This window comes from Boleophthalmus pectinirostris, unplaced genomic scaffold, assembly GCF_026225935.1.
Source record: "Boleophthalmus pectinirostris isolate CB_2022bp ecotype Guang Dong unplaced genomic scaffold, ASM2622593v1 HiC_scaffold_4, whole genome shotgun sequence".
Classification (NCBI taxonomy): Eukaryota; Metazoa; Chordata; class Actinopteri; order Gobiiformes; family Gobiidae; genus Boleophthalmus; species Boleophthalmus pectinirostris.
The window spans coordinates 186614-194277 of NW_026571353.1; positions in this window are offsets into that span (position 1 = coordinate 186614).

Consider the following 7664-nt stretch of genomic DNA (forward strand, 5'->3'; position numbering starts at 1 on the left):
TAAAATCTGTCTTGAAAAAAAAAACCCCAAGCAATCCAAAAGTCAATAATAATTCGAGTAACAAGCCAACATGGTTAAACTACTAATTCTACTTCTACACCAGAAGGAAGGATGTGCTCTACTGCACTGTTCTCCACTCCACATATTTATTTATCTGTTTTTCTGTAAACTGATGTAAACTTTTATTTTTGCTAAATTCATCTCACTATTTCTACAGGAGAAGCTTCAGTGGATGCTGAAAGGCCAGAGCTCGCCCCCTCTGTGTTTTCTGTGAGCAGCAGGAGGTTCTGGCCGGTCAAAAAGTGGAGATGTAAGTTGTTTGCAGGGTCCCTTAAATTGCTGTTTTTATAACGATAAATCTGTATTTGTGTATTATCTGACAACTATTTTAATACTTTAATTTCTGAACTACTGTGTCCAAGTAATTTTCCTTGTGGATCAAAAGTCGTGCTTTTTAGAATGCATGGCTTTTGAATATGGGTAACATATAAACACTTTTTTATTCTTAATCTTCAAAATATCCCAGTTTTTGTGAATTATGGTAGTCATCTTCCTTCTTTACCACACAGTTGAAGAAGAGCCAGTGATGCACCATGGTCAAGAGGAACATGTCCATAAGCCCATGGTCATAGAAGAATTATACAAGAGTTAGAAGAACAAACAGCTTATCATAGCAACTTTGGAACCCTGGAACTGGTTGCTTTCTCTGTGTGGTGTCCTCTTGTGGCCATACTGGCTTATCAAAGTCTGATCCTGTCAGATCTCAGATGCTAAGGAAGGCTGAGCCTGGCTAGTACTTGGATGGTAGACTGCTGGGAAAATCAGGTACCACAGGGAGGTGCCAGTCGTAAAACTGTTGTTGTGTCCTTAGGCAAGACACTTCACCCACATTGCCTAGTATGAAAGTGGTGTGTGCGTGGTTGATGGTCGGAGGGATCGATGCTGCCGATTGGCATGGCAGCTGTGCTTTTGTCAGTCTGCCCCAGGGCAGTTGTGGCTACAATAGTAGCTTACCACCACTGGGTGTGGAGAGAAAGAATACTGACTTTGAACTTGGATATTATCCTACAGTTACAGATCCACCTACCTCAGATCATCCAGCCTGCACCGGTACCTACAGTTGAGGATGCAGCAGCTGCCCCAGAGCTCCCTGTGCTGAGACCATCTGAGACCATAATACAATCACACTGAGGCTCAGTAGTTTCTCACCGCAGTATATCCAGATCCCAAGCCAGTGTTCATTCACTAACCCAAAGATCTGTTACTGAAGTGCTGTCAGAGCTGCAGAACACCATGTTAGAGGAGGAAGTGAAGATGTCATACGTACATACGTGTATGGAACACATATGATGTATGTGTCTTGTATGTGTTACATACAAGATGTAAGGGATGCACATATCAACAGGACAATTTAGCCATCAAATAATGCTCCTGCTGAAGAATCACAATTATTCACTCATTTATATGAATTTGGGTGGAAGTAGGTAATTTTGACAGGTCTATATCTATCAAATAAGGCTCTCACTATATAAGAGAAAGAAATTACTGGAAACATTGAAATCTTTATATTAAATATCATAGACTAGTGTGAATTTCCTATTATAGTATAGTGATATTTGATTTATATTTTCCAAAAGTTACAACTGTCATGGAAAATTATCTTAATAAACATCAGTTGAAGCAACAAAGTAAAAATGTATTTAATATCTTTGCAAAGAGAGACAGAGGACAAGTCTGTTCAATTCAGGGTTGTCACTCTGTCTGAACCAGCATCAGACTCAGAAAACATATATAGTTGTGTCAAAACAAATATTACCAAAAGAAAGGAAACATCTGCATTTCTGCTGGGTTATGATGCCCCAAAACATATGCAAGGACGGTTACGCCCTAAAATGAGAAGAGCAGCTCTCTTCAAAACAGGATATAAAACAGACACAATGAAAACTGTGAATAACTGCACGGAGAAGTATTTTCCCATTACACAACATTTTCTACACATGGAAACAAAATAAAATATGATGTAATGAAAATGAAAACAATAAAATCAAATATAAAATCCAACCCATTTTTAATGTAGTTATTCTGCTGTAGATCTAACACGCACATGTCGTTGGTTAACTGGTCAAAACATACAATAAAGCCAATACACTTTTAAAATGTGACTTGTTATTCGGGGGCTTATATCGACGGTTTTAAACTGGAACAGCGCTTAGGGGTCGTGCGCATGCGTAGTAGCGCTAGGTAGCTCAAATCGACAGGACACCGGTTGTAGGCTCCGACACACTGGACACACGTGTCTGTGGACGCTGCACTCATCAAAAAGGCACAACTAATATAAAAGCCTCTGGTCATTATTTCACTCCTGTGATGTTGCGCATGTGTGTGTTGTGAGGAGCAGTGCAGTTTTTACACACACACAGACGCTGGTTTGGCCTCTGAGGATGAACAGTGGGTTCTGTCTGTGCGCTCCTTCATTGAGTCTGTCCTCTCTCTTTTTTTTCTCCCGTTTCTCACCCCCTGTCAAACTGCAAACATGTCTGTGCGGATTCTCATTACTTGTAAGAGTTCCGTTACAGCTACTTTTTTGCACAGCAGGTCAGTCTTATAACGTAAAAAGACTACCTTGCATCGGGTCACAGCAGAGTGAGCGGGTCACAGGGTTTGTGCTGGTCTTACAGACCTACCTTCAGACCAAAACAACAGACCATTTTTTCCTGATTTCTGTTGCACCAATCCATCATTTTTTCCCCCACCATGAATTATTGACATATACTATAGGGTCTAATAAATTTTGCTCAAGTTTTCTACTTTGCTTTCTTTCTGTGGATTTTCTAGCCATTAAAATGGGTACATATTTAATTATGAAAATATATATTTTTTACATAGTCTACTTCGGGTGTATTTTTATTGGTAAAATAGCCCTATAAAAGCATAAGATATATAAAGCGTCGAAGCAGACAAAGAGGTCTGAGTTTTGAAAGTAGAAAAAAAGTGAATCCATTTTGATTTATGGATTTTATGGCCATTCAAAAATGAGAACCCTCGAGGGTCCCCAAGGTGAAAAACTTTACCTAATTAATTTTGAAGGTGACCAGTGGTTTGAACTGCAGATGTAGCAAGATTGAGCTCACAGTTTTATGGCAAGCCAAACTGTTCACATTTACGACGCGTCAAGTCAAATTATTATACATTATGATAATGATCCTCCCACTGATTTTCCCAGTCAATGAAGTCAATGAATTTAAAGTGCTTTCAGCCAATCACTGACCAAGACAAAGAGTCCAGAACAGTCCAACACCGATGTCCCTATACACAATCTTTACTCTTAAAAAATAAACCTTACACTGTGTAAATTGCCATCTGTCAAATTTAAAACGGTGTCATGCACCTCAACGTATTTATCTTTTCAGTATGTCGGCCATTAAACAACTGATTATTTAACTGTCCGTATACAAATGTCAAAAGAGAATATTAAACACACGAACTCAGTCTGCGGGTGCTTAATTTTATGTTATTGCATTTTTAGCCCAGTATGACACAATAAGATAATCCCAGCCATAGAAAATACATTTTCAACCATAGAAAATACATTTTCTATGGTTGGGATAAATTTTCTATGGTTGGCTGTGCTGCTAGTGTGGGGGAATTACTACTCCCTAATCCAACAAATATCAAGAGAATCTTGGTAAAAACACTGCATTTATTCAACAGTTTAGACTCTAAAGAACATAAAGATCAATATTTTACAACTCTTTTGCCTGAATTCCAAGTGAGACTTATTGTCTTTGTTTAAGAGAGGCTTGGGCCTTTGTAGGCCTCTGTTACCTCCACCATGCCACCTAAGGCTAACCACAACACAGAGGATTATGTCACCACATCTCAGGTGCGTGAATTGTTGGATCAGCAAAAAGATTTTTTTTATAAAACTCTACTGGAACAGCAAGAAAGGATTTTTAAAACATTTCTTCAAGTGTTTGTGGATTCATCAAACAAGAGAATTGATGACCAGACAATGCAAATATATGATTTTAAACAAAGTCTAGAAATGACTCAAAAGGAATTTGATGATTACAAAGCTTCATACTCTGCTTTGTCAAAGAACTGCAATGAATTCAGATCTGATCTGGACACAATCTGCAAAAGTCTTCTCGCATTTTCTGATAAGACGGAGCTTTTGGAAGGTCAATCTAAATGAAACAATATTGTTATTGAGGGCATCAAGGAGTCTGGAAAAGAAAATGTGAGTGAATGTGAAGACAAATTGAGAAAACTCTTTATGGAGAAGCTACAACTGGATCATCTTAAAATTGAACTGGACCGGGTTCATAGAGCTGGGAAGCCTGTGCCTGGAAACTCAGAGAGACCTCGTCCTGTTGTGGTGAGATTTCTGAGACTGAAGGACAAAATGGCTGTACTGGAACGGGCCAAGAGGCTGAAAGGCTCAGGGATCTTCATTAATGAGGATTTTCCAGAAGCTATTCGGCAGAAAAGGAAAGAACTTCTCCCAGCTCTGAAAGCAGCCTGTGAAAGAGGTGATGTAGCTTATTTAAAGTATGATAAACTGATTGTTCACCCACCTCGAAATTTACCTCACCGAGCTAATTCTAATGCTTAAGGTTTATTGTGATATGTCCTTCAAGCAGAGGATAATGTTTTGCACTGTTTTCTGTCATTTTTTAAAATTGTTTTATCACTATTTTACCTATGGCTAACAGACCTATCTTTGCTAACAGACCCTTTGATTCTTTTGATTCTACTGATTTGTATAGCTGTGAAATTGACCCTGATGTACACTTTTTTTTCAATTATAATGATTCTAATCTGTGTGATTATTATAGTGTAAAGGAGTTTAACGAATCCTTTTTTTAAAAACGCCGCCTAATGTGTTTTCAAGTTTATCTAGACATTACGATGAATTCACCCATTCCCTTTACTATTTAAAATATATGTCTACTGTTATCGCCTTATCAGAAACATGGCTCACCGAAGATACATGTGATTTTTTTAAGTTGACTAATTATCAATCATGTCATTTTGTAAGAAATAATAGAGTAGGGGGTGGTGTTTCGCTCTTTATTCAGAACAATTATGAATTCAAACTAAGGAACGACCTAAGGCTTACTTCTGATAAAGGGGAAATTGTAGAACTTTCTGGTTGTGAGGGAAAAAATTTAATTGTTGGAGTTATTTACTGTCCAGATTTTGGCATTAAAGATTTTATTGAAAGTTTATGTAAAACTCTGGAGTCATTAAATTCTGAAAAAAATCTTTTAGGAGATTTCAACATAAATATTTTGAAAGATAAAACATCTTCATATTCTGATGAATTTATAAATACTCTTTTTTTCAAATTATTTTTTTCCATTAATTAACAAACCAACAAGAGTTAGTGATAAGACTTCAACTTTGATTGATAATATAATTACAAACAATTTAAATCATGAAAATAAATCTGGGATTATTTACTCAGATTTGTCAGATCACTTTCCCATATTCCAATACTGCTCACTTAAGGTAAAGAGTTTACATTATGAAAATAAAATAATATCAATGAGGAATATGAGCAAACATAATATAGAAAAGTTTAAACTCAAGATAAGCAATATTACTTGGGATAAACTGTATTTAGAGACAAATGTGGATGATGCATACAAATTTTTCATTCAGCAAATCCAAATAAATTTTTGTGATTCCTTTCCAGTTAAAAAAATTAGAGAAAATCAAAGTCAGAGACTTAATAATCCTTGGTTTACATCAGATTTGTTGAGAAAGTTTAGAAAAAAAAAAAAAAAAACTTTATAAAAAGTATGTATCCAATCCAACTCCTCTTACTTTTCATACTTATAAAAAATTCAGAAACATCTATGTCCATTTATTAAGGTCTGCAAGAAAGAAGTATTACTTTGGCCAAATAAATAAGGCCTCAAATAATATTAAAGGTACTTGGAAGGTTATCAACCAACTACTACAAAAGGATGTTACATCTACAAACAATAATATACCTTCAGTTTGTGGATGGTGCAACTACGTATGAAACTCTGAGATAGCACAGAAATGTACAAATTTTTTTGTTAATTCTGGTTTAAAATGAGTAAAGAATATTTCAACCTATAATGAAGATCCTTTGGAATACATTCAATCCAGCTATCCTGAAATGATGTCCTTTCAGCCTCCCGATATCAATGAAATAAGTAAAATCATTGATGAATTAAAACCATCCTCTGCTGGACATGATGGCATTTCTGCTTTTCTTGTAAAGCAAATTAAACATTACATTTTGAAGCCACTTACTTATATTATCTCACTGTCTTTAAACACAGGTGCCGTACCAGAGGACCTCAAGGTAGCCCTTATATAAAGCAGAGGATAGAGCCTGTTTCAATAACTATAGACCCATATCTGTTTTACCTTGCTTTTCAAAAGTATTAGAAAAAGTTGTTTATAAAAGGTTATTTTCTCATATAAATAATAATTCAATTCTCTATAAGTATCAATATGGCTTCCGTAAAAATCACAGTACTTATATGGCTTTACTTCAATTATTTGATCAGGTAACGTTGGCATTAGAAAACAATCAATTTATTTGTAGTATTTTTTGGACTTGTCAAAAGCTTTTGATACAGTCAATCACACAATTTTACTTGCAAAGTTATATAAATGTGGTTTTCATAAACAGTTTTTAAGTGGCTACAGAATTATATTTGTAATAGATCTCAGTTTGTTTATATCAATGGTTGCAATTCTGATAAAGCTAATATACATTGTGGAGTTCCTCAGGGTTCCATATTAGGTCCTTTATTATTTTTATTGTACATAAATGATTTATCTTATATATCTCAAGATCTTACCCCAATAATGTTTGCTGATGATACAACTTTATTTATATCTAATTCAAACTTTAACGTTCTAATAAACCAAACTAATGTTGCTTTATCTGCTTATAACAAATGGTTCAAAATTAACAAATTATCTCTTAATATCAAAAAAACTAATTATATGATTTTTTGTGGTAAAAAAATCATTTCTAACTAACCCTTAAATCAAAATTGATTCAATTGAAATAACTCGTGTCTCATCCACCAAATTTTTGGGCGTCATTATCGATGATAATCTATCTTGGAAAGAGCATGTTGACTGGGTGACTAGGAAAATTAACAAATCTCTTGGTATTATAAGAAAAGTTTGTAAGTTTCTGGACTCAAATTCTATACTTACATTATATTATAGTTTAATTTATCCCTACCTGTCATATTGTAATATAGTCTGGGCAAGCACTTTCACTACTACTCTTAAAAAAATATTATTGGTGCAAAAACGTTTTGTTCGAATTGCAACTCATTCTATGCCACTAACATCATCTGCTCATTTATTTACTAAACTTAGCATTCTTAATATTTATGAGATTAATGTTTATCAAATTTGTATTTTTATGTATAAAATTCTTTACAATTCAACAACGATCCCCGAACATTTCACATCTTATTTTAAAACTAATGCAGAGATTCATAATTACAAAACTCGTCAAATGCATAATTTTCATGTTCCAAAATTTGTCACATCAAGAGCTCAGTTTTGTCTACGATACAGAGGCTGTAAATTCTGGAGTCAGTTTTCACATCTGGTTAGTGACGGCAGATCAGAGGCGTTGTTTAAAAAGAGTTTGA